The 27,094-nt window shown below is 49.4% G+C and overlaps 1 protein-coding gene and 1 long non-coding RNA gene across 3 annotated transcripts in view; both read left to right on the top strand.

Annotated features, from left to right (window-relative positions):
- The window catches only part of LOC127042431 (zinc finger protein 560-like), an 816,513-nt gene that overhangs the window by 230,934 nt on the left and 558,485 nt on the right, over positions 1 to 27,094 (top strand). The window lies entirely within an intron of this gene.
- Positions 1 to 27,094, top strand: part of LOC127042434 (uncharacterized) — a 206,901-nt gene that overhangs the window by 177,473 nt on the left and 2,334 nt on the right. For both annotated transcript variants that reach the window (XR_007771944.1, XR_007771943.1), the window contains exon 2: positions 22,219 to 22,252. This is a non-coding gene — a long non-coding RNA (uncharacterized LOC127042434). The remainder of the gene's footprint in view (positions 1 to 22,218; positions 22,253 to 27,094) is intronic.

Raw genomic sequence — 27,094 nt, 5'->3', positions numbered from 1 at the left:
GCATGGCCAGAGGGCAACAGGAGAGTGATCCTAATTGGATCCAGGAAGTGGGTGGGTAGAAGGTTAGCCACATTACCCAGGTTTGGATCTCATCCAAAATACCATGCTGCCAGCCAATCCTTTAGCAATTAAACTAAATGTTTAGAAGAAAGAACAAATGAAAGAATGAAGTTAAATTCCATCCTTCCAGACAATTCTTTAGCATCTAAACTAAAGGTTTAAAAGAAAGAAAGACAGAAAGAATTTAAATGGAAAAGCAGTCAGATACATTCCAAAATGGATATATCAGGTTCTTAGCAGTATTGGTGAGTTGCTGGCTTGAAAGTCTGTCTGGAACGCATCCACAGCTTGGATGGGTCATTCAGTCCTTTGTTCCAGGGTTCAGTTTGTAGAGAAGTTGCTCCAGAGGTAGGAAGGGGGATTGAAGACAAGATGGAGATGATGCAGCTGCGCTTTATATTCCTTTTGCCATGTGGCTTGTACTTCCTGTGTCCCAAACACAAGCTTCACAGCACATGGCATGGAAAAGCTTTGGAGGTTTCATTACACAGGCAAACCCCGGCATGTCTTGCTGACTCAATAGGTGTGTCCCCTTGGTCCATAGGTTCATTGTACAGCTGATGACCCTCAATGGGCCATCAAACATGCTAGGCAATGTTGATGCCAATATGTCTGGGGGTGTCACCCAGAAAAACTGCACAAGTCTGGAAATACAGATATACCTTACATATCTGTAACTCACAATACAAAGGTGATAGAAACATAGAAACAAAATTATCATACTTGGCAAATCATAACATTTTCACTGACACTTTACATGGCATACCTAGCATGATTCATTGCAATTTTATCAGATTATATTATTTTATTATTAATACCAAAGTGTCTCACAATTTCATGCAGTCTCACACTTGCTAAACTAGTGAATTCCCAGGACCAGTTCCCCAGGTCCTTGAAGATGCCAAACATTGTGCTTATGAGGGATTGAAATACCCACATATCTGCTGGGAACACACACACAGACACTGTGTCAATCTGTACCCCTGTGTTCACTCTTCTAGAAAATTATGATCAATTTTGTACCCAGTATGGCTTGTGAGGTATCATTAGAAAACACATAACCTACTGAATATTATCCTCCTGTTAAAATGTGTAGTAACACTGTATGTAAAATTGTGAGATTTTACAGTATGATATTACTGAAAAAGTTACAGTTCTGGGGAACACCCACAGACCAGTTCCTCAGAGACAGCAAGGCAAACAGCTGGTCAAACAGCCATTCTCCTGCAGGGGGAAGGTGTGAAGACATTAAGGGCTGGTCTACACTACGGGGGGAAATCGATCTTAGATACGCAAATTCAGCTACGTGAATAACGTAACTGAAGTCGAATATCTAAGATCGGATTACTCACCCATCCTCACCGCGCGGGATCGATGTCCGCGGCTCCCCCTGTCAAATCAGCAACTCCGTTGGGGTTGGTGTTGTTCCGGAATCGATATAAGCGCGCTCGGGGATCGATATATGGCGTCTAGATGAGACGCCATATATCGATCCCCGAGCAATCGATTTTAACCCGCCGATACGGTGGGTAGTCTAGATGTAGCCTTACATTCCATCACAGGGACCTATTGAGGCTGTTGTGGAAAACGACCACAGGATTAATATTTGAATCAGCTCAGCCTGAGGCTCTTTTCTTGGTTACAAGCACGCAGGGGGCGACAGCTATTGGAATACTGTTCCTGAGCTAAAAATCACACAAGCCTTTTACAGCTTAAAACCACAAACAATGACACATACGTTGCACGTTAATTTCCTTATTTGGAATATATTGCAAAATATGATGCAGGTCAAAAGCAAGCTGAACAATCAGTTTTCCATATTTGGCCTTTCCTGTTATTTTTATTACACCTGGTGATATGGGAGCAAGACTCTCCATGTCTCAAGAAATGTCACTACCAACCTAGGCCATTTTCACATGCTGGGGTGCAATCCAGATCGGCGAGGAGTTGTGTCATCTGTAATCCTGGGTGAGATTCAGTGTTCTGCTGCTGGAGCTCCCCTGTCTGGATACTCCCAGCCAGCGTTCAAGGACGCACTGAGTGTCTGTATGATAAGTAACCCTGGACTGGCAGCTCTGACTCCAGCCGCCTGCTTGTTACACCCCAAGCACATTCTGGTTTGGGTAGAGAAGGCTCAGGGTTTGAGAGAAGGCTGGGGGTAGGAAGCTTCTGTTCATTATGCTGGACCTAACCCCAGTTTTACTTGAGTAAAGAGGAGATATTTGACATTGTGTGATGCTGCTCCTGTGCTCTGTTCCCAAAGTGTTCTGCAGCAGAGGAGGGTCTCTAGTAGTATGTATGTTACTGGCCTATTGGGGTGATGCTGAAACAGGACAGGGTACAGATGGCATTGTGGGGGTGGCATGAACCTTCACTCTTCATTTCCCCTTCCAAGAACAGAAGGGACAGGAATCCTTACCCAGCAAGACCATCGTCTCATAGTTCCCCTGCATGACATCTCTGTAGAGGGCTCTCTGAGTGGGGTCCAGCAGAGTCCCCTCTTCCCTGGAGAAATACACAGCCACCTCCTCGAAGGTCACCGGCCCCTGAAAGAGCAGGAGTCCAATACTCAGTACCTGCTGACCCACTCACAACCCCACTATTCACGGAACAGCAGCACCAGGGAAATGGAAGCTCCAGGAGGCACATGTTAACAGAGTCCCAACCCACCTTGCTTACAGCAGCCAGGAGGCATCAGAGGGTAGAAAGAGAGAACCTTTGTGTCTCCCATCTGACAGACAGAAGCAGGGTCTTCACATTTATCACATAGCTACTAGCCAGAGCTTAATATAGGAGATGGGGCTGTCTCTGGACCCTGATAGTGGCTCCCTGGTAGGAATCCAAGCACTCTCCAAATAAAATATATGGAAGAAAGGGGAAGTCAATCATAAAGAATAGAAGTTAGAAGGTCAGAATTGTAGTGCCCATTAACAAAGGTTTAGAGAAAATAGAGCATATCAAACTAACGGGATATCCTTATTGGATGAGATCAAAAGTTTGGTTGCAGCTAATAGTATTGGTGTAATATACCTAAACTTCCGTAAGGGACATGACTTGATTAGCACAATATTTTTACTAAAAAAAACTAGAATGATACAAAATAAACACGGCATACATTAAATAGATTCAAAACTCTGATAGTAAATGGGGAACCATGATCGAGTGGATTTCTTTCTAGCAGGTTCCTGCAGGGATTGGTTCTTGGCCCTGTGCTATTTAACATTCTTATCCATGACTTAGAAGAGAGTACAAAATCATCACTGATAAAGTTTACAGTTGCCACAAAGATTGGGGTTGGTGGTAATTAATGAAATGTCAGTAGATTCAGGCTCCATCGCTGAGAGTCTGGGAAGTTGTCCCAGCCCTGGCTGGAGGGTTATTTCCTGTTCCACAAAGAGGGGAAGTTCCATTCCCAACTCCTGTGCCTTGAAATTAGGACCTATCTGACACTACACCCCCATATTCATCATAGTGGTATGATTATAATATGATTAGGACATAATTATGATCTATTTTGTAGAAGATGCATCATGTGTGGTGTCACTGGAAAAGTTCTGATTTGCTGAATATGATTATCCTATTTGTGTGCACATATCATGTTCGTATCTGAAGTTATGGATATTGACTCTGTATCTGTATTTCAAATGTGCTTACTCTGGGTAACACCCACAATGAGCCTTTCAGGTACAACAATGAAGAAGCCAGACAGTGCTGATGGCTCAACAAAGACAATGGACTGTGGAAGAGCTTAGCCTTCCTGTGAATGTTTCAGCCAGCCTATGAGTCATGGCTACTATGACTCAGCAGGGCCTGTGACCAGACCACATGACACTAAACTCCATTTTAGTACCTGTATTTTTCCACAAACTGGACTAGGAACTGAGTTTGGAACAAAAGGTTCCCACCATATGGAAAAGCTACATAAGGTGGGGTGTGACATCATCTCTTGGCCTCATTCTCCACACAAGAGAACTTCTGGAAACACCTGAGAAACAAAAACGGATGTGGGGGAAGTGCTACTCCCAGGATCAAGAGATTTCTAGCTTGTGTATGGAAACTTGGGGGACTGCTTGTACCATCAGTCAGGGTGAGAAATTGCTAATTCAAATTCTATCCATCTAGTATGTTAGGCTTAGTCTGAGTTTTGGTTATTTGCTAAATAATCTGCTTTGATCTGTTTGTTATCACTTATAATCACTTAATCTATCTTTCTGCAGTTAATAAACTTGTTTGATGCTTTATCTTAACCAGCGTATTTTGAGTGAAGTGTCTGGGGAAAATCTCAGCTTGTTGTGCACATCTGTCCCATATCGAGGGGAAGGGGAACTACATTAATGAGCTTGTATTATAGAGATCCCTGTGCACTATAAGATGGTATCATTCTGGATTTATACTACAGCAAGTGTGCAAGGTTGGGGAGTGGGAAATTGGCTCTTGTCTTCTATCTGTCCTTGAGTGGCTTAGGTAACGCACTCAGGTAGCTTAGTTGGCTGCATGGCGCCACCTGCTGTTGTGTTGAGTGATAACAGGCCCTGGAGAGGCTGGCGAAATCTCCAGCAAAGCAGTGTGAGAAGGGCCAGCCCAGCGTGAGGGTTAGAGGACACAGCAGTTCCCAGAAGCTCCACAAACTGCCTCCTGGGGGTGACAACCCATCATGCCCTACACTACACAAGTCTCAGCAGGTTTGTCACATGCTGTCCCCTCCCTTTCTCCACCCGAGATATTTCCTGCTTCCCACCACCTCTAGCAATTCCCACCCTCTTATGCATTTACTGCTCCTCAACCTCCAAGCAGAGCCCGCCACCCTGATAATCTCTTACCTGAGACAGCTCCATTGCAGCCATTTCCTTGCCCCTGGGAGGACGAGATGATCTGCAGCGAAACATGGATGTTATTCTCTGGCCTGCCGGGGTGAAAAGGGCAAGGTGTGAGAATTCAGACTAGGCTTTTGTCCATTCCACAAGCCGATTCCCCCCAGCTTTTCCCCTGCTAATGCACATTCTAGGTTCTAGCACACTGTGAAGCACAGAGTGACCTTATTCCAGTACAGGCCTAGCCCCCTCCCACCAGGGTGTAACCCTCTGACACATGGGGAAACCCTCCCAGTAACAGTCTCTCTCTTACACGTATCAAGTTTGCGGACAACACCAAGCTGGGAGGGGTTGTAAGTGCTTTGGAGGATTGGATTAAAATTCAAAATGATCTGGACAAACGGGAGAAATGATCTGAAGTAAATAGGATCAAATTCAGTAGAGACAAGTGCAAAGTACTCCACGTTGGAAGGAACAATCGGAGGCCAGAGAAGAGCAGAAACAAAGGAGTCACTTTGGGGGATTCTCCCTGTCATTGTCCCCAAGGCAGCTGTCTCAGGTTTACAAAGGTGTTTCATGTTCCAGCCTTTGTACAGTCTCTCCTGGGAGTGCCCCTTTCATGGACTGGGCCTAGTTTTAGTTGTTGGTAGTTAACAATCTTGGTTTATTGTTCATCTAACCAGTATGTGTGGATTGAAGTGTGTTGGAAACTCTGTTTGGGATAACAAGCTGGTGCATGTCATTTTCCGCTGATGAAATGACAGACTTCATATGAGCTTGGGTCGTTCAGTAGCGTGCTGGACAGTGCAAGATGCACATTTCTGGGGGAAAGTTGGGCACTTGAGAATTTGCTGGTTTTCTCCTGAGGTGTAATTCATGAGTGGCTGTCTAGCAGCACTCAATACTGTGTAGCTGGGAGTGAGTTACATGCTGGAGACTGTGTGATAATTGGCCAAGAGGGGCTGTTCTCGCGGGAAAACAGTGGAAAAGGCACCCCATGCTGGAGGACTGAGGTACAGCTATTTAACAGTCCAGATTGTACTCTGGGTAACATCACAGACACTCATTATGACAGAGCCTCTTACAACACAGAGAAAGTAAATCCATGTCCCAGAAATCGAAGACTCCAGACAGAGGGCAAGTGTCCCTGGCACTGCTTCTTGCTGACAGAGAGGTTCAGAGACAGTGCGAGAATCCTGGGGAAGCTGGGAACAGGAAGCATGGGCTGGCGGGGTTCGGTGGAGAAAGGGAACAGGAAGGGCAGGGATATTACTGAATCCAGGATCTTAGCAGTACTAGATGACAGGATAGCACATAGTGCAGCCCATTGGAAAACACAATCCCAACTATACATACAAAATGATGGGGTCTAAATTAGTTGTTTCCACTCAAGAGAGTGATCTTGGAGTCACTGTGGATAGTTCTCTGAAAACATCCACTCAATGTGCAGCAGCAGTGAAAAAAAGTGAACAATGTAGGAAATAATTAAGAAAGTGATAGATATGACAGAATATCTCATAGATCATATTTGTAAAAACAGCAAATAAATCCATGATACACCCACATCTTGAATACTGCATGCACATGTCACCCCATCTCAAAAATAGAAATATTGGAATTGGAAAAGATTCAGAAAAGGGCAACAAAAATGATTAGGGGTATGGGACAGTTATGCCAGACCTAACCCCCAGTTTCACTTGAGCAAACAGGAGATATTTGACACTGTGCAATACGGCTCCTGTGCTCTGTTCCCAAAGTGTTCTGCAGCAGAGGAGGGTCTCTGGTATTATGTGTGTCACTGGCCTATTGGGGTGATGCTGAAACAGGACAGGGTACAGATGGCATTGTGGGGGTGGCGTGAACCTTCACTCTTCATTTCCCCTTCCAAGAACAGAAGGGACAGGAACCCTTACCCAGCGAGGTCACAGTCTCATAGTTCTCCTGCATGACATCCCAGTAGAGGGCTCTCTGAGTGGGGTCCAGCAGAGCCCACTCTTCCCTGGTGAAATACATAGCCATCTCCTTGAAGATCACCAGCCCCTGAAAGAGTAAGAGTCCAACACTAAGGACTTGCTGCCCCACTATTTGTGGCAGAGAAGAGTGAATCAAATGGAAGCTCTGGGTGGATCATAGTCAGGAGAGTCCCACCTCGACCTGGCTCAGAGTATCCAGCAAATGCCAGGGTGAGGGGATGAAGAGAGAGCCCCTTATCTCTCCCAGCATATCCATCACCCCCCTACTAGCCACTGACTGATACAGGAGATGGAGCCCCTAGCAGGGTCCAGGGAGAGCTCGCTGGTAGGATGCCCAACACCCTCCTCATTGTGAGGAGCGGGATATGAAGGGAGAGGCAGCTCCAATAAGCCTGACTCATGGGTGTCCCCTTTATATCTCACAGCAGCTGATGGTTAATGAGGTCAGGCTCCAGCACTAGGAGTCTGGTCAGTTTGACTAGCTCCATGTAGGTGGGTTATTTTCTCTCTTCACAAATTAGGGCATTTCCACCTCCAAACCTCCTGGGTCTGTTCCTAGAATCTAGGCCACTTAGTAAATAACTCCCAGCAGGTCTGCCACACCCTGGCCTCCTCCTTTCCCCACGCTGTGAATTTCCTGCCCCGCTCCAACCTCCAAATCAGACTCTGCAAACCTTCCCACCTCTGGTGTATTTGCTCTCCCTTTCCTCCAGCAGGAACCCACCAGCAACCCCCCGATAATCTCTACCTGGACTGACTCCACTGCAGCCATTTCTCTTCCCTGTCCCACGCCAGGCTGGGATGAGCTGGAGCAAAACATTCTGCAGCCTGTCTGGGGGAGAAGGGCAGTTGTGGGCGTTTCAGAACCGGTTTTAGTTAATTTCACATCACAATTCCCCCAGGCCCTTTCCCTGCAGACAGACACCCTAGATTCTGTCATGCTGGGAAATGCTCAATCTGTTTATTACAATTTAGACCTGGCCCCTCCTGCCAGGCTAAGTCCACAGACACATTTTTAACCTCCCTTCTCTCTCCCCTCACCCCTTCTCTGAACACAAGGCTAGATAAGAGCAGAACCAAAGGAGTCACTGTGGGGGATTCCCTCAGACACTGACCCCACGGCAGCCACACCCCAGCAGGGGGAATATGGAGTCAGGAACTGGCTTTTGCTCTGTCTGATCCTTGTTTTGTTCACTGGAAAGTGGTTCTGCCCCAGGATGCAGCAATACATGTGTCTGGGTGGACTAGAGAGCTGGAAATCTCTCCCCCACATTCATTTCTCCCACTGCCCCTTTCAGTCCTCTCCTTCCCCTGTCCTCTCTCCCTGCCCCTCTGGCTGGGACAGTCCCATTCCTGGGGGCTTTGCTCTCCCATGGCTGGATTTCCTCCTGGCAACCGCTAATGGGAGGAGAAATGAGGTGGTGGTGTTTGTGCAGAGTCACTTTCTTGCCAGACCCTAGGACATTCCCTGAGGTCTTTCAGTTACCTGGAGACTCTGGCTCAGAATTTAGTAGTAACAGGGCCCAGGACTGCCCTAGGGGGCTAGGACCAGCTGCAGAAAGTCATCCCCTGGGCCGGGCAGAGAAGAAGCTTTAATTAAGGTCACTTCCCAGCACAGAGCCCCACTGGGGGAGCAGCAGCTGCCAAGCCTGGTCTCCCAGATCACAATGGAGGCTGCAGCATCTGACCCAGGAAGCTGAACCCCAATATCCTGAGCAGAGAGGGACGGAGTGTATGAGCAGCTTCCCTCCTTTAGCTCTCTGGGGAGAGCAGCTAATGGGACCCCTCCTCACAGGGCGAATGGCTGATCTCATTTGACCCACTGTCCATCTGGAATCACTCCTTGTCTTTCCATACAGTGACTCTGGATTAACAACGGTCTCAATGACACCGGATTTCAGAAAGAATGAGTTCAGAACGCTGTGGAAAAGACCATCGTGTGGCAGTGCTGACTCCCTTCCCACCTCCCTCACCCCCGCAGATCTAGGACAAGGACTGGGGGCAAAAATTTTCCAAACGGAACCGAAAGTTCCTGCAGTTTTCAAAAGAGAGAAAAGTAAATTCTGTGAATTCACACTAACAGTGTTTGCTAAGTGGACAGAAAGTTATCACAGTGACAGGGCACGTGACTGGGGAATGGACTTGGTGACCTGGTGACTAGGAGCCAGGACTCTGGTACAAGTTGACCAGAGAGAAGGATCATGGTTAGCAGCAGCCCCCAGACACCCCCTAGTACCCAGAGCCCAGACCCCCCAGCCAGGGGCCCCAGACACCCCCCAGCCAGGATCCCATCAGATATTCCCTGGGACGCAGCCCCCAGAGTCCCTGGCCAGGGACCCCAGATACCCCTCAAAGCCCCACCGGCCAGAGAACCCCCACCACACCATGATTGCCAGGTTGGGAATCCCAAAGGGTTCCCCCCACCAAGAGCCCCCAGCAGCCAGGGACCCCCTCAAGGGACCCCCCCCCACTGGGAACTCAGTCCCTCACTGCCTGCCTAGGAACTTCCCCACCCTCCAGAACGATCTACCCTGACATTTGCCTGGGACCCCCTCCTCTGCCCAGTGTGACCCCCTGATGCTTTACAGTGCGACCCATCACTTTGCTTCCCTGGCATGCCCTCACCTAGTGCCAGGGATCCCCTCCCCCAGCTCTGTGCACTGGGCATGGCAACAAAACCAGGAACCAGCGGGGGAAGCACAGACAGAGCCCCTGGCACAGAACCAGGCTCCCTCTAACCCTCTGTCCCGCCTCCCCAAGAGACACCCACCCCCACTGTTCTGCAGCCACCAGGCCCCCAGCGATACCCACCTCCAGGACCCATAGCCTCAGGGATGGGCACATCAGAACCACCACCCCCAAAAACCCCAAACCTCCACAACCCACCAACCTTACTAGGGTACCCCCTGCCCAGCCACCCAGAGGCCTCCCCCTACCACAATGCCCCTTCAGCTGCAATCTCCCCACACAGACACCTTCCCTGCCCCTGCAAGTGTTACCTCACAGAGTGTGAGAAGTGGCTAGAAAGTTAACACCACCTCCTGCTGGCCAGTCACACAGGCAGAGGGAGCCTGGGGAGTGCTTCTTTAACAGGAGAATGGAAGGCCTGGAGGGCAAGAAAGATCCACGGGCTGTCACTAGCAAATAATGGCCACCATGGATCCACCCCAGAGGCGGCTGCATCTTAGCACATTGGGAAACAACCCATCATATTCAATTAGAAATAAAACAACTAGAGAGAAGTGGGGCAAATGTTTGGGGTATTTTATATCAATCTTTGAGACACGCAGAGAGAACCCTGTCACAAACGACATTTGATAACATGAGAGAAAACCACCAAGATCGGAGGGGATTTGATGTTGCTATTAAATAACTAGTGGAAAAGGGGGACTGTTGGACTGGATTTTATATGACTGTCCAATACATAAACAGAATGTGATGGTCCCCCCCGGCCACGGGGCAACCATTCACGTGAGCAGCTCAGAGCCCTTTGAGGAGCTGATTTAAGGGCGGGGGGGGGGAGCTGGAAGGCTCCCTGGACAATGGAAGGGGGCCGCAGGGGAATTGGGAAATGGGGTCTGGGCAGTCTCCATGGGGGATGTGCTCCTCCCTTCCCTTCCCTGCCCTGGCAGAGAACGGGAACCTCATCCCATCCCACTCCAGTGGGAGCCATGTTCTGGGGAATGACCCAGGGCAACAATTTCCCACCCAAACAAGGACAAATCGCTGCAGATGAAATGGGTGGGAAAATCCACCCCCCATCGGAGAGATTTTAAATTGACATTTGAGAAGTATGGAGAGAAAAGGGAAAATCAGAGGCAATTAGAGAGCTGATCATTGGAGGGGAGAGGAGAATCTCCCTGGATTTTATAGCCACGTGTGATAATGAGAGAGAAAAGGGGAAAGCTTGAGAGAATGTGTGTGTGGGAGGAAGTGGCAAAAACTGGGACAGGATCCAGTTAACTCACCTCCCTCCCACCCCGGGAATGTCCTGGCTGCACAGAGACAGATCTACACCCCCACCCCAGTGACCTCCCCCACCTGCAACTCCGGCTTCTCCTCCCCCCTCGACACCTCCGCCCTCACACCAAAGGGGGGGGCTCTGCCAGCGCCTCACCCTGAGCTCAACTCCTGCTCCTCCCCCCAGCCCGGATTGTGCCCTTTAGCCCCCCACGAACCCTGCCTCCAGCTGCCTGACCCCCCCCCGCCCATCAATTTCCTGCTCTGGGCCCGCCCCTCCCACGCTCCCTGTTACTCCCCGCCCCGCTCCAGCCCCGCCCCCAGCGCCCGGCGGAACGTTACGGCTGGTCCGGGCAGAGGGAAGGGCAGCGGCTTTAGCGGCTGTTACTGGGCATGCGCAGTGCCCGGGAGTAGCACATTGCTATGGGGAGGGATTTAATACACCGCCCCCCCCGCCTGGCCCGGGGTCCGCCCCTCCCCTCCACACGACGGCCGGGCCCCGGCCCCCCCATCCCAGCGTGGCGGGCGGGCGGATCCTCCTGCAGCTCCACTGGGGCCGAGGCGCCTTCAAGGCTTCTCCCAGGCTCCCTGGGGCAGAGTCACTTTCCTGCCCCCCAGCGCCTCTCATTCCCCGGGGGCTCCGGGTCATAATGTCCCACCGCCCTTCCCCCGCCTGCAGCTCCGGCTTCTCCCCCCCCGCCCCCGCCAGCCAGCTGGCAGCAGTGGAGAACCAGGAAGCAGCTGTTCAGCCCGGGCTCCGCGTCACAATGTGCCAGAGCCCCGCCCCCAGGAGCTGACCTGCCCATGGGCTGTACCAGAGCCCCGCCCCCAGGAGCTGCCCTGCCCATGGGCTGTGCCAGAGCCCCACCCCCAGGAGCTGCCCCGCCCCCGGGCTGTGCCAGAGCCCCACCCCCAGGAGCTGCCCTGCCCATGGGCTGTGCCAGAGCCCCGCCCCCAGGAGCTGCTCCGCCCCCGCTCTATGCTGGAGCCCCGCCCCCAGGAGCTGCCCCGCCCCTGCTCTGTGCTGGAGCCCCGCCCCGAGGAGCTGCCCTGCCCCCGAGCTGAGCCAGAGCCCCGCCCCCAGGAGCTGTCCGCACCTGGGATGTGTCAGAGCCCCGCCCCCTGGAATTTCCCCATGTTGGGTCTCTCAGCTTTGTTCTCCTGCCGCCTTCTTTCCAGCACCCCCTGCTCCCTTCCTGTGTCTGCAAACACCCCCCCTCTCCCGGGGCCGGCTGCAGTGCTCGCTGAGGCTGACTCCAGTGGCTGAAGTTGCCTCCATCTCTGCTTCACCTGGAGGGGGAGAGACAAAGAGAGGAGATGGTCCCAGGGTGTGAAACCAGAATCAGGGGGCAAGGAAAGAAGGACTGTTTGGAAAGGTGGGTTTTTTGTGGGGGGGGGGTGAGCCAGAGGGATTCAGAAGAAGTTGGGCAGCAGAGGCTCAGAGAAATTGAGGGGAACCTCCTGGGTGTCTCAGTGTTGCCCAGGGTTTGTACAGCACCTTGCATAATATGGGGTCTGATCTCAGTCATGGTCTGTGCAGCACGTGGGAGCCCTGATGTCTGTTTCCTGATCACAGGCTCTGGGAATGGAGAGAGGGAAACCTCAGCACCTGAAGGTTAATGCAGCCCTGTGTGCAACCCCTGCTAGGGTGATCCGACAGCAAATGTGAAAAATTGGGATGGGGGTGGGGTTAATAGGCACCTATATAAGAAAAAGACCCAAAAATCGGGACATCTAGTCATGCTAGTCCCTGCTGTTCTCATAAGGGGTCGGCTTAGAGAGGGTTTGGCTACACTTGCAGCTGTCCAGCGCTGGGAGTTAAAGCTGTCTTCCTACAGCTGTTTAGGGAAAGCGCTGCAGTGTGGACACACTGACAGCTACCAGCACTCTGTCATGGCCACATTTGCAGCGCTGTTGGGAGTGGTGCATTATGGGCAGCTATCCCAGCATTCAAGTGGCTGCAATGTGCTTTTCAAAAGAGGAGGGTGGGGTGGAGTGTGACACGGAGCGTGGGGGAGACAGAGCGAGTGGATTTTTGGAGCTGACACTGTGTCAGCTCCCTGCCTGGCAAGTTCAAGCCTCCTCCCCCACCCCTCTCTCATTCACTAAATGCAAATAGCCGCCTTTGTTCTTTTCCTCACAGACCAGATAAGCCGCTGATCCAAAACAGACCCCCCCTCCCCCGTGCCCACCCGGCTGCTTCTCTCCTCAAGCAAACACCAGCTGTGGGTGTTCCAAAGGGATCCCCCTGCCTCTGCTCATTCACTGCAAACAGTAACTGTGTTTGGTTTTTAGATAAGCAGCTCCGGGAGCCTTGAGCTCACAGCAAAGCAAACAGAGGCATCACACCAAAACAAAGAGCGTTATCTCTACTTAAAAGCATTATGGGAAGGTTCCGGAGGTCAGTGACAGCGTAGTAAGATTAATCACTGTTTACACTGGCACCCCAGCGCTGCATCACCAGCTCTGTTCTCTTTATTCCTCTGGTCGAGGTGGAGCACATGCAGCACTGTAGCCAGGGAGATACAGCGCTGTATGTGCCTTGCCAGTGTGGACGGGGAGTAAGTTACAGCGCTGTAAAGCCACCACCTGCACTGTAACTCTCCAGTGTAGCCAAGACCTGAGTTGTAGTAATAATAGCAGCCAAGAATCCGGTGGCACCTTATAGACTAACAGACGTATTGGAGCATGAGCTGTCGTGGGTGAATACCTACTTCGTCAGATGCAACAATAGTCCCATATGGGCTAGTGGTCAGGATTCCTGGTTTTCACCCAGGTGGCCTGGGTTCAACTTCTGGTGTGGGAAGAGTGCAGAGCTTTTGCCCAGAGTGGAGGCAGGAAATGAAAGGAACAGGAAGGGATCCTGCCAGCAGTGGAGTTAGACAGTGTAGGGAGGGGACCCCGGAAGTGGGGGTGGGGCAGTGGTTTGGGGGGAGATGAGGGAAGGATCCCAGCAGTGCGGGAAGTTGACAACCTGGAGAGCACAGGCCTGGAATGGGGACCTGGAAGAGTGAATGTGTCCCTCTAAACCCATCAACTGCAGACTAGGCAGGCTTGGAAGAATTGTGTATTTGTTAGTAAATGTCAATTTCTGTGTAAACACACAACCCAATGGCAAAATATTTCCATCAATAATCATCAAAATTGACAGATGGGCAAAGTAAGAAACATGCTGCTTGAGAACTTATCATGTTGTAGGAGCAGCAGTGATCTGTATGCTCTGTATAACCTGTATGCTCAAAAGGTCTGTTAAACTCCCCCAGCTTGTGCCCTTTCCTGCTTTGAATGCCTGTGAAGTGGCTTTCCCACTCTCCTTTGTACCTCCAGTGAATGCCCTTCACCCGGCCCATCTGGCCAGTGGTTCGCTGTGTTACATTCTATTGCACCTCAGGGAGACTGATCTTCATCGCACCGTCCATCGCTGCGCTGTGGGACACTTACCTTAAAGGATCCTGACATCTCCACTGCCAGGCCTGTCCTGGGAGCGTGAGTATGAATGTGACACCCTCCCCCATCCCTTCTTTTGAGCTTAGCTATCAAGCTAATAAATGTGCTGCTTTCTGCCAAACTCTGGGGGGGAGGGGCATTATTAGTCCTCTCTAAGCTTACTAACTGACCCAATTTTGGGTAACACAAGCAACATTGTTTGATCTGTTATTGTACCAAAGGGGGAGATGGTTGTCTATAAAGGAGGGTGAAGACTAAATGCCTCTGATGAGAATGGGATTTGAACCCATGCAGGCAGAGCATAATGGGGTAGCAGTCCATCACCTTAACCACTCGGTCACCTCATCTGAGCTGTCAAAAAACGGACAGGAGGAGAAATCTAAGGCCGGCAGAGATAGGGACACTAAGGAGTTTTTAAATACTAAGCGAAAGCAGGGTCTGAATGAGCTCCCCTCTCTCACCTAGTGAGGAGCTGGGGAAAGACTTCCGGAACAGACCGTGTTTGCATAGACACACCTACTCTGCCTAGCTATGCAGCATGATGGGGCCGCTTCCCCAAAATGACCAGTTTGGGATGGTCTTGGGTTACAAATGACTTTAGGATTGAGTGGAATGAAATGTTATTCTCCTTCCTGTATGAGTGAAGGGCAGCAGAACATACCTAGTCCGTCCTGATGGAGGGGTAGGTGAGTGAGGAATAGCTTTTATTGGACTGCAGAGAAGTGATTGAGGACGTCACCCTAAACCAGTGGTCCCCAAACATTTCACATCGTGCCCTCTTAGCCATGGCTGTGGCCCCTCGGAAGCCACGGTCAAGAACCGGGGCTGGGAGGAGTGGGGCTGTTGCTTGCTGGGGTGAGGGGTACGGACAGGGGTAAAGGGGTCGACGCCGGGCTGGGAACCAGAGTCTCAGGCTGAGGGTGGGGTTGGGGAAGAGCTGTGGCAGAGTGGTGCTCCCTCCCTGCCCTCTATGTGGGCTGGCTCAGGTCCTGAGGTGCCCCCATGAATGTTCCTCTGTGTCCCCCTAGGAGTCGCACCCCACATTATGGGGACCACTGAACCCTACTCGCTAAGCCGGGGCTAGTGATGCCAAACCCCCGGGAAAGGGAGAACAAGTGTGGGGGCCCCAGCACCAGAACCATGCCCCTACCTTCTGTCTGTGGCTCTACCCCCTTCCACCCATGGCCCCATCCACTGTCACTTCTGTTCCACCCCTTCCCCCACCAGCCCCACCCTATCACTCCTCTACCCCTGCCTCGCTGTGGCCCTGAGACCAGAGAAGCTCTGTGCCCCTGCTGCAGCCCCCGGGCTGTAGCAGGGAGTGGGAGGGAAGTTTGTGTGTGAGTTCTTTGTTCTTTGTCTTGTGTCTGTGGCGTCTCGGCTATGAGAGTGATTTTTCTATCTCCTGCCTTTCTAATCTTCTGTTTCCAAGTTGTAAGTACAAAGATAATAAGACAATAAGTTTATATTGGTTTTTTTTGTATTTACATGTGTGTAGTTGCTGGAATGTTTAAATTGTATTCTTTTTGGATAAGGCTGTTTATTCATTTTTTTCTTTTAAGCAAATAACCCTGTATTTGTCACCTTAATACAGAGAGACCATTTTTATGTCCTTTTCTTTCTTTTTATATAAAGCTTTCTTTTTAAGACCTGTTGGATTTTTTCTTTAGTGGGGACTCCAGGGAATTGAGTCTGCAGCTCACCAGGGAATTGGTGGGAGGAAGAAGTCAGGGGGAAAATCTCGTTGTGTTAGATTTACTAGCCTGACTTTGCATACCCTCTGGGTAAGGGGGAAGAGAGATTAGCTATCTTGGTACTTCTATTTCCAGGACTGGAAACAGGGAGGGGGGAGTCCGTCTGTTTAGATTCACGGAGCTTGCTTCTGTATATCTCTCCAGGAACCCAGGGAGGGAACACCTGGAGGGGAGGAGGGGGAAGGGAAATGGTTTATTCCCCTTTGTTGTGAGACTCAAGGCATCTGAGTCTGGGGGTCCCCCGGGGAAGGTTTTGGGGAGACCACAGAGAGCCAGGCACTGTATAAATCCCTGGCTGGTGGCAGCTTTACCAGGTCCAAGCTGGTAACTAAGCTTGGAGGTTTTCATGCTAACACCCATATTTTGGACGCTAAGGTCCAAATCTGGGAAAAAATGTTATGACGCCCCTCCCCCCTGAGCCTCCATTACGAGCCGCCCAGGCTACCACTGCTCAGTGTGTGGCCAGTCTCTGTGTTTTCTGCTGCTCGTTCTGGGGAGCCTAGCCGGCCTTAGGGGTGGTGCCCCCCGATAGCCGCCCAGGGCTCCAGGGGTCAAAGGGCACCGTGTGGCAGTGCAAAGGTGCTCACTGCTCTCCCCTGCCCCAATGCTCCTCCATGGGTCCATAGAGGTTTGAGGGGAGTAAGGAGCAACCCTATGTGCTCCATGCGTCCTGGTCACTTTTCCCACTTGGGCTGTGCTGTGAGGGGAGCATCAGAAGCTGGTGCTCTCTGCCCTCCCGCTATGCAGCCCGGCTGTGGAAAGTGACCTGGATGCAGGGAGCTCGGATGATCTCATTTCTTGCCCCCACATCCCACAGCCCCTAGGGGTGCCCAGATGAGCAGCGTTCCAGGGAGGAGTGGGGGGCAGCAATGCCAGCTGCTCCATGCTCACAGGTCAGTCTCCCCATGTGGGTGCAGGAGGGGGTGCAAGGGTTTCTGTGATGCCTATTCTATCAATATCGTCACTCAATACCAGGCACTCAAATTCACCAGTCTTAGTACTTAGACATTTAGCGTTTGTATTTAAGCACTTCTAAAATGTGTCCCATTTTAGCTGTCTGCTATTACATGATGTAATTGAGGGAGACTCTTTCATTTCACTGTTTCTCATCAGAACCTACCTGTACATTGTCATCTTCCATCCTCTCCACCTTACTAGGCTATAGAGAATCCCTGTGAATAGTTCCTCTCCTAACGGATGTCTCTGTCTGAACCCTGTGCTCCTCAGCGCCTGTCGGCTTTCCCCAGCTCTGGGGCTGCGTCTACACCGCGCACCTTACCACGGTGCAGCTGTGCCACTCTAACCATGCCATTGTAAGGTGCGCTGTGTGGCCGTCCTTATCGCTGAGAGAGAGCTTCCCCGGCAACAAAGCCAAACTACCTCCAATGAGGGGCAGGAGCTTTGTCACCGGAGCACAGCTCCACTTATGATGCGCTGTTCACGCTGCCGCTTTTCATGGCTCAAATTTTGGCATTCGGGGAGTGTTTTTTCTCACTGCAGAGAGACAAAATTTTTAGCAACAAAAGCCGAAATTAAAAAAAAACTCCTCTGCAACCTATTTAATTTTACCTTTATACAACCTTTATACTGCCTCCAGTTCTGGTATCCTCATTTGAAAAAGATGTTGTGAAATTGGAGCTAGGGCAGCAAAGAGCCACCAAATGTTCTGAGGGCTGGAGAAAAATGCCTTCCAGTGAGCTATTGAAAGAGCTCAACCTGTTTAGCTTATCAAAAGAAAATTGAAAGGTGATTTCATTGAAATGTTGAAGGGCCTTAATGGAGAGAAAAGATTGAGTATTTACGGGCTCTTGAATGGAGCAGAGAAAGGCATAACAAGACCCAATGGCTGGAAAGTGAAAAGAGACAAATTCATATTACAACTGAGGCACAATAGTCAACAGCGAGGATGATTCACCACAGGAGCAAGCTACCAAGGAAAGTGGTGGATTCACCATCTCCTGATGTCATTTAATGAAGACTAGATGCCTTTCTGGAATGTGTTTGCCCCCAAAGTAGCTGTTATGTCATACAGGAGGCCTGTGATATGCAGGTTAGATGCTCTAATGGTGTCTTCTGACCATGAAGTCGACTAATTTCTGAAAAACTGAGTGTAGCATTGGGAGCAGCGTCTGATGTTTTCCTGTCTAGCCGGCTTGCTGCCTAGAACGAACGCTCCTTGAGTGGGGTGATCCACAGGGAGTAGCTCAAACCTCCAAAGTGCCTGGCCAGGGGCAGGACATTAGCCCAGCAAGGGAGGGGTGTGGCAGTGACATCACAAAGGCCTTTTGCAGGACCTCAGACTATTGGTCAAAGGTGGTGGGGAGGTGGTGACCTCACAGAGAGATGCTGACATCAGCCAGGCAGGACAGGGGCAAGTGGCCAGGGAAACCTCAGAGACCTCTGTGGCTTTGCTTCAGCACGTTTCCTTCTCCAGGTCTCTCTTTGAGGACTGAGAGATTATTTGGGGTCATGGACGTGAGTGCCAGGAGGAACCTCTTTCGAGTTTCCTCCTTCCCTTGTAGTGATTTTACTAGAAAACAGCCGTCCCTGTTTAGAAGGTAAGAGCCTCCTGGAGGTTTGAAACCTGTTCAGTCTGATCTATCTGGTGACAAGTGAATTCTAGGCATGGAAAACACGAGCTTAAGGAGGCAGAATTTTATTGCGCACCTGGGATTTTGTCCCTTAGAATCACTGGGGACATTAGGGTTTGTCCTTTTTGTTTCACCTCTTCCTCCATCCCTCCCTCCTCTTCTTCTCTTGCTTCTTTTGTCCTTTCTCCTGTTCCCTTCCCAACAACAGGACGGAGGTGTGTGTGTGTGTGTTGCAGGGAAGTCCTCTGCAGCTCCCACTATGGAAGGTCCACCCAAAAATGTGGGACTGAAATAGTGCTGGGGCAGCGATCCCCACCGGTGACGTGGACCATCCTTTGGGCTCTCTGGTGAGAACCCTCAGCCTCCCGTCCTCCGTCTCTACCCTGATTGGTTGAGCAGGGGGATATTGACAGGGAGGAGACTCAGGTCCTTGTTGTTCTCTTTTAAGATCAAGTAAATAAGTCAGAACCAGTTCTATCTTTGATTAATTTTGCTGCTTCTCTGCATTAATTGTCTCTGAGCAGTTGATGATTCCCTCTAATATTGCAGTTCTCCTCAAATACTTGCTGAATAATTTCTGTCACTGTTGTTGGTCTGGAGCTCATCTGAGAGCACAGTATTCAGGTCATTCAATGTCTGAAATTCAAGATCCAATGGTTTGTTTGAAAATCAGGGCTCTTCGGTCCTATTCCCAACACTGCCTCTGACGGGCTGTGTGACCTAAGACAAGTCAATTCTCCTTTCTCAGCCTGAGCTTCTCCCTCTTTCAAGTAGGGATAATAATGATCCGCTCTTACCTACCTCATGGTGGGTGAAGGATGCGGATCCATTTGGGAGTGTCACTAGAAGTAGTGCATAATATGAAGTTTCCCAGATTATGACATAATAGATTAGCTGAAATCGTCTATTTTATTTGTATTTTTTTATTTTGAAATTGTTAATAGTAGCAACGACTTAGCTCAGATTGAAGCATCTTATCTAATGGTTGAGATGTAAGTGTCTCCTCTTTGTGTGCGAGGAGACAATTCAACACACTCTGACAAAGAGGAGATGCTTTTGTTTTGCAAGAAAATATTTTTGCAAAGATCTTTCATCCCACTTGTTATGATTTTGAGAAACAAACTGGTTTAGTCTAAATGGGATTTTCGGACAGAAACGGTTTGAATGAAATTTTCCCACCATCTCGATTCCTGGGCGCTGGGGTGTTTTCATCTGTTAGAACAGGAGTCAGAACTGGTTGCTTCTCTTTCTGGCTCTGCCATCGCCTTGTTGTGTAGGCCTTGGGTAGGTCACTTCCCTTCTCCCATCTGTCCAATCGGAACAGGAACAGTTCTCGAACTATGGGCAGTTTAGAGCCCAAGTGAGATAAGGGGTATTAAAGCCCTCTGTGAAGGAGAAAGGGGAGTTTCACAGTGTTTAGCACCAAGGAATTCTAAAGTTTGCTAAAATGTCTAGTTTGTGGAAACAAGAAATGGTCGGGGCCAAACTTATTAACCACTGCCTTTTTAAAGCCCATTCAAAGATGTGAGTCCCTATCTTTTAGGTACCTGTGGTTCTTTGCCAGCAGCAGAGAAGAGGTTCCTGCCTCCGTTTTTGTGGCCTTAACAAACCAGGTGTTGTGCCCCAGTTCTCGTCTGAGACCCCTGAAAAAGAACATCTTCCCATCCATGAACAAGACAGGACCTATCTTTCAAAGGAGAACAAAAAGACCTCTGGGACTTACAGACTAGCTAGCTTGACTGCCATAGCTGGAGAGATCCTGCAATACATTCTTAAACACTCAGTTTGTCAGCAGCACCTACAGGATGATTTGGTTCTTATGACTAGTGAGCGTGGAATTGTCAAGAACAAATCATTCCAAACCAATCCTCTTTCCTTCTTTGGCAGGGTTCTGGGCCTGGTAGAGGTGAGTAAACAATAGATGGGGTCTAGCTTGGTGTTACTAAGGCTTTCGACACAGTCCCATAGGACATTCTCAGAAGCAAACGAGGGAAATGTAGTCCAGCTGCAATCAGTGTAATGTGGGTGCAGAGCTGGTTGAAAGCCAAGACTCCAGGAGCCCTTCTCCATGTTTAGCTGCCCAACGGGGAGGGTGAACCTAGTGGGTCTGGCAGGGATCAGTCCGGTGTCAGGTACTATTCTATATTTTCATGAATGATTTGGAAAATGGAGTGGAGAGCATGCTCCTAAAGTTTACAACTGACACCAAGCACTTTGGAGCACAGGATTGAAATTCAAAACACCTTTAACAAATTGGAGACTTGGTCTTCTTGAGCCAAACTCCATGGTTAGGGCTCTCTCTCTACACTGGGCTGAAGTAAAACCCCAGAGCCAAGCACTCCTCCTGGGCAGTGAGCTCCGACCTTGAATGGTCAGATGCTGCTTAGCACTGTCAGAGCAGCTTTTGCTGGGTGATTCTCCCAGCACTTTCCAATAGCGGGAAGGTATGAAATCCCCATTTGACTGCTGGGGACAGAGCCCGAGAGTGGGGAGCAACTTGCCCAAAGTCCCCAGGAAAAGGAAAACAACCAGCAGAGGAACCAATAGGAAACCCAGCAATGGAACTCAGGAGTCCTGGGGGTGTGCTGTGGTGACCAGATGTCCCAATTTTATAGGGACAGTCCGAATTTTGGGGTCTTATCTAGGATCCTATTACCACCCACGCCGTCCCGATTTTTCACACTTGCTGTCTGGTCACCCTAGGGTGTGCACATGTGTGGGTCCCAGCTGCTCCCTGCCCCCCTCATTGAAGCAGATGTGCAGGGTTACTGCCCTGGGAAGTGCAGGGCACCAGTGGATGTGGGGTTGGCTGGAGGTAGGGTCTGGCTTCAGGCAGGGCAAGGGCTGCGTGGCTGGCTGGCTTCAGGCAGGGGGGTGCATCAGGGGTTGGCTGGAGACAGGGCAGGGAGGATGCGGCTGGTGCAGGCAAAGCAGAAGGTGCAGGGCTGGCTGGAGACAGAGGCTGACTGCCGGCAGGGCAGGGCAGGGGGTGCAGGGCTGGCTGCGGGCAGGGCCGGTGCAAGGAAGTTTCATGCCCTAGGCGAAACTTCCACCTTGCACCCTCCCCCCCCCGCACCCCTGCCCTGAGGCGCCCCACCCGTGGCAGCTCCCCCCTCCACCCTGAGGCTCCCCTCTTGTGGCAACTCTCCTGCTCTGCCCTGCGGCACCCCCGTCGCCCGAGCTCACCCCTGCTCCGAGCACGAGCACCCCGAGCACGCCGTGGCCGCTTCACTTCTCCCACCTCCAAGGCTTGCGGCGCCTAAGCCTGCCAGGCAGTCAAGCACCCTCCTCTGAGCCACAGCAGCCCTGACAGTTGACAATAGAGGCACCTTAACCCCTGAGTTCCTTCAATGTGTCCCCCTCGGGGGTCCAGCTCCGATCACCAGATACTGGGGGTATGTCTATACCACCTGCCGAATCGGTGGGCAGCGATCGATCCAGCGGGGGTTGATATATCGCGTCTAGTGTAGATGCAATACATTGAGTGCTCTCCCCTCGCCTGCTGTACTCCAGCTCGGTGAGAGGCGCAGGCAGAGTCTACGGGGAGCTGCAGCAGTCAATTCACCGAGACTGTGACATTATAATTGTTAGGCCTGAATAAAGATATAGCAGACAAAACCAGGTATACCAACCTGACCAAAGTCAGGCTAACAGAGGTTTGTGGGTAATCCCTGAGTGGAAAACACTGAGAAGCGGCAGCATGTCTCACAAGCGCTGGGAAAAAGTGAGATAAGAGAGAAGCTGCATTCCTGGCATAGTACCAGATGTGCTGTGTTCGGGCAGCTCCTTCGAAGAACTGATAAGAGTCCTAGTTTCCCAGCCTCCTTGTTTTCGCTCCCTGGTTTTGTTCTTTGTTTGTTTTTAACTCCCCTACATTTCTAACTTTAGGCATGCATGTATACTAAAGGTGTCTATTTCTAGTTGTTAGAAGAAGGGGGTGGGTTGCTCCAGTGAATAATTTATGACGCGACGGAACTGTCTATATAGGCTTGTACTAAGATGTAAAGAGCAGGCTGGTTCTCTCTGGAGACGAGCTGCTCTCTATTGATGCGTGCACTTGTCAATAAAGAGCTTTTGATCGGACCTTGCTGGTGTTGCCTGTCTCTCTCGCGGTCAGACAACGAACTTTGCCGTCTGGGTTAGAGTCCCTGACATCTTTGGCGACTCCGCCGGGACCCGTCTGACTCTCCGGCGGGGGATCGGACCCTCAGGCAACGCAGCGCGCATCCTCCAGTTTAGAGGAGACTTGCCTGGTGATCTGATCTCTGCGTTGGCGATAAGGCGTGTTCTGTGAACCAGCTGAAACTCGTAGAAATCCAGCAACGTCCACCTACCCATTGAGTAGGGTCCAGGTTGTCGGGGTTAGAGTCCCTGACTACTTAGGTCTGGGTTAGAGTCCCAGTCCAGGTCTGGGTTAGAGTCCCAGTCCAGGTTTGCACAGGATCCAAGTTGTCTGGGTTAGAGTCCCAGCCTGGGTTTGAGTTTCAGTCCAGGTGTTCAAGTCTCTGGAGAGGTAAGCGAGCGCTCGACGCTGGGAGGTGGGGGTTAGAGTCCCTTTACCTCGACCCGGGGAGGAGGGGTTAGAGTCCCTTCATGAAGAGGGGTTAGAGTCCCTTCATTAAAATGAGACAAGTTGGCAGTAAGTGCCCGGGGGATGCCCCGTTGTCTCTGATACTTAAGAGATTGGAAAGAGATTTCTGAGACAGCTGATCTAGTTAAATTTAAGATGAGAAATCTGTGTTGGATCCAATGGCCATCATTTACCTTTCATTTGTCCCCAACTAGAGACTGGCCGGTGGGTGAAACCTTTTCCACAGATAGGAGGAACTCCTTAAGGGATATTTTGGTTGATCTTAGGCCGAGACAAATGGATTACTTGTTTGTATGGTATAATTATAAACCCATGGAGGGATGGGTAGCTTTTGAAGCTGTTTGTATAGAGAGCTCTTGTAAAAAAATCACCCACCATATGCACCAGAGCCGCACCGGGAGGAGGACAATTTTGTTCCTGTTCTTCCCCGTCTGATGGAGTGCAAGGATTCAAAAGCAGGTTAGGGACAGTTCAGGGACAGAGGAGAATCAAGGGGGAGCTCAGAGTGATGTTCCCTCATCTTCAGAGGAATCAGGCAGCCTCACCCCCTCTGTGCAGCCTCCAGCCAGCCTTTTGCAAACTTGGTCAGGGACTGCTTTTCAAACACCCCCAATATTACAGCAGCCCTTGTCCTTGCCCTTGTGGACCTCCACTAGGTTACTTAACTCCATGAGAGAGAATGTTTCTGAGACACCTCTGATATTACAAGCCTCATTGAGAACTTATCTGGTTCTACTGGTTGCTGGGGAACATGAGATGGTTTTACCCATACCCTGTTTGCAACTTCAAATTTGTTTAACTGGCAGTGCACTATGCCTCACTTATGAGACAATCCTGAGGCAGTGGAAAGAATGTTCTGCACAATCTTTTTCACTCATGTGCCCACTTGGGCAAATGTAAATCAGTTATTAGATACTCTCATGACAGAAGATGAAAGACAAAAAGTAAAAGAAAAATCTGCAGCTCATTTGAATGCACCTTGGCTAATTACTGACCCTAACTGGAATCCCAATAATCCAGCTCAAAAGACAAAGTTGGATGGATTTTTAAAAGCTGTTTTGAATGGTATTAGAGATGCAGGGGAGGCTACTCCAAATTGGAGCAAGGTGACTGCTTGTGTTCAGCATCCAGATAAGCACCTCTCTGACTTTTGTGCTCGACTGATTTGTGAAGTTAAAAAGCATGGGAATTTAAATCCTGAAACTGATCATGGAAAGGAGATGGTTAAAATGGTTTTCATGTCACAATGTGCAAAGGATATTGCAAAAAGATTTAGAAAGCATCCAGATGGTACGCAAGGGAAAAGTTTGTCTGAAGTAGTTAGCATTGCTACTAGAATGTTTAATGGGAAAGAGAAAAAGAAAGAAAAAGACATAAGGAACGGGTTAATTTAAAAATCATCTTGGCCCCGGGATGGAAGGAGGGGGGTGCTCTGCGTTCAGGGTCAGGAAGCGGCGCGGACTGTGCTTGGTGCAGGGAGGGGCTGCTTTCGGCCCCAGCTGGCTGTGAAGGAAAAAATATAGACAGAGGCGAAGCAAAGGAAATACAAGTTACAGAACTGAAATTACATTTGCAAAGCTTAACTGTCCAGTAAGATCCAACAGTGTGCCTTTGTGACCCTGGAGTCGGTGTGGCTTGGTGACACCAAAGAAGCCACAGGCAGCCGACCTGGACTGGAATCTCTGAAAGAGACGCCGCAGGAGATTCCAGGGTGTAAAAGAACAGCCCTCCCAAGAGCAGAAGCATGTTGGAAATTCTGGACAAGCTGTATACAGGATAATCTCCCTTCCACCTCTCCCCCTCCTCTGAACATTATACACAGAAGTGGCCAGTCTGGACGTACGTGTGTAAGTATGAAAGGAGCTTCGGGCTTGGGGCATTAATATTTTCCTGAGTGATGTGGGAGCGTTCCCAACACTCTCCGTTGTTGTTTTATTATTTTATTAATGAAGCTTTAAAATTCAGTTATATGGTGTGTTTTCTTTATCTTCCCCCAACGATCCTGTAGTGTCAGCCTGATCATCTGACATGAGGGATAGATTGGTAACAGAAATTTGTCACAGTTTGGTGAGCAATTAAGAAGAGGGGAGCCCTGCAGAATTTACACCATCTATTTGTTTTACCCTTGTTATTTTGTGTTTGCTTTGCTTGGTACTGTTGGTGTTATATGCTGAGAACTGCACGAGTAAAAGTGAGTCCTAATAGGATAAGGAAACACTATTTGGTTCTGGTTCTGTTCTATTTAACCAGTTACTGTTGTTGTTTTTTTTCTCTGTTCATTTGGGTGTTAGGAGTGTGGGTGGAACTGAACCTCTTGTTCGTAATTCCTCGGAGTGGAAGCCATGTGTGCGAGACAGCTCTGAGGTTAAATTGAGATCCTTCTGTCCCGTCCCCTGTAGCGGTCAGTGTATAGAAGTGGGAAAGTCTGGCTTAGACTGTAATTCCCTCTGCTCTCTGTGTAATTCTCTTTTCTGTTTAAGTGTCAAACAGATGAATGAGTCTCTGGGTAAACCCTCTAAGAGTAGTCCTTCAAATTATATGTTAAGTAAATGGCCTTTGCCCAATGGGCCATGTGTCTTCGTCTAGGTGGCAAGCCTCATGAAGGAGGACTCGGGTAGTCTTGTGAGTAAGAATGTTTAAGGGAAGAGACCAGGAGGGGTGGGGGGCTAGTTGAGAAGCCCACCCTCCTAGCTAAACTGGTAGTGGAAGAAGTTGGTGCCTATGGAAGGGACGGTTCAGTGAGAAAAGCAGGATCGGGCCCAGGCGGGCAGGCAACAGACAGAGAGATTGGAAAACAGGTTGGAAAACTTTAAGGGTGTAGTGGAAGGAAGGAGTAAGTAAGTGTAAGCATGGGGATTAAAATACCCAGAACTTACTTGGAATGGTGATTTGAGTTGATAAAAGTGGCTGTTGGGAGACAAGCAAGTGATTTAAGGGAGAGTGAGAAGTTAACTCTGTAGTTGCTGGAGGAAACAGCAGTTGAACTTTGCAAAAATGCTGAAGAGGAAAGTTCTTGGTGTCTTTGAAATGTTTGTAAATAAATTGAGGCAAAGAAATTGTTAATTGCAATCATTTAGAATTTAGTTAAATTAGCTGAAGAATGTATATAGTGCTATGTAATTGAAATTTTATTAGGCTGTAAGGGCACTATAAGTAGTGATGTTTTCTTTCAGTGTTTGAAAGCAAGAGTTAAAAGTAAAAAGCAAGCCAGAAAGCATCTGTATTCATGCAAATTATCTAACTGATAAGGTAGGAGCCACTGAAACCTGGGCTGCCTATGAAACACATAAAATATGGGATAATTCCTCTGTTTTTCCTGAAATCAACAAGGGTATTTGTCTATTTTAAGCAATGATTGTCTGCCCAGAAGGGGTAGACCTCTGTTTTTTTGTCTTTCAGATAATAAGAGAAAACTGGTGCCAGCTAAACAGCATTCAACGTACCATGCATTTACTGGCACAATAGAAATTATGTTTTGTGTTCTATGTTCTGTCTTGTGGTGTTTGTCTTGTGGCCGGAATTCTTGTGTTTAATATTTTTATAAAATAATCTAGTTTAAAAGCAAACAAAAAGTTTAAATTAAAATGCAGATACTTGTTTTGTTCAACTTGGAATACAAAGTGTTTAGGTAAATCAGGAGAATGTGATATACTAAAGTCTAATGCATTTCCTTAAGTAAGGAAAAGAAACTTTATTGGTCAAATTGTTAATTGCAAAAATTGTTGTTAAAATTTGCATACCAACAGTCTTTGAAAGCAAGGACATGAAAAGTTAACCCACTCCCCATATTGTACATGGGATCTTTCTGGCTACCTCAGATTTCTAGCCAGAGGGCTGGGGATGGTGGAAGGCTATTGGACTAGAGGTTGTATTGAGTGAACTCCTCAAAGTGGGTGTGCTTGTCCTG

The sequence above is a fragment of the Gopherus flavomarginatus genome, unplaced genomic scaffold, assembly GCF_025201925.1.
Source record: "Gopherus flavomarginatus isolate rGopFla2 unplaced genomic scaffold, rGopFla2.mat.asm mat_scaffold_43_arrow_ctg1, whole genome shotgun sequence".
NCBI classification, from domain to species: domain Eukaryota; kingdom Metazoa; phylum Chordata; order Testudines; family Testudinidae; genus Gopherus; species Gopherus flavomarginatus.
The sequence above is the reverse complement of the archived record's forward strand: the minus strand, read 5'-3'. Positions and strand labels throughout refer to the sequence as shown.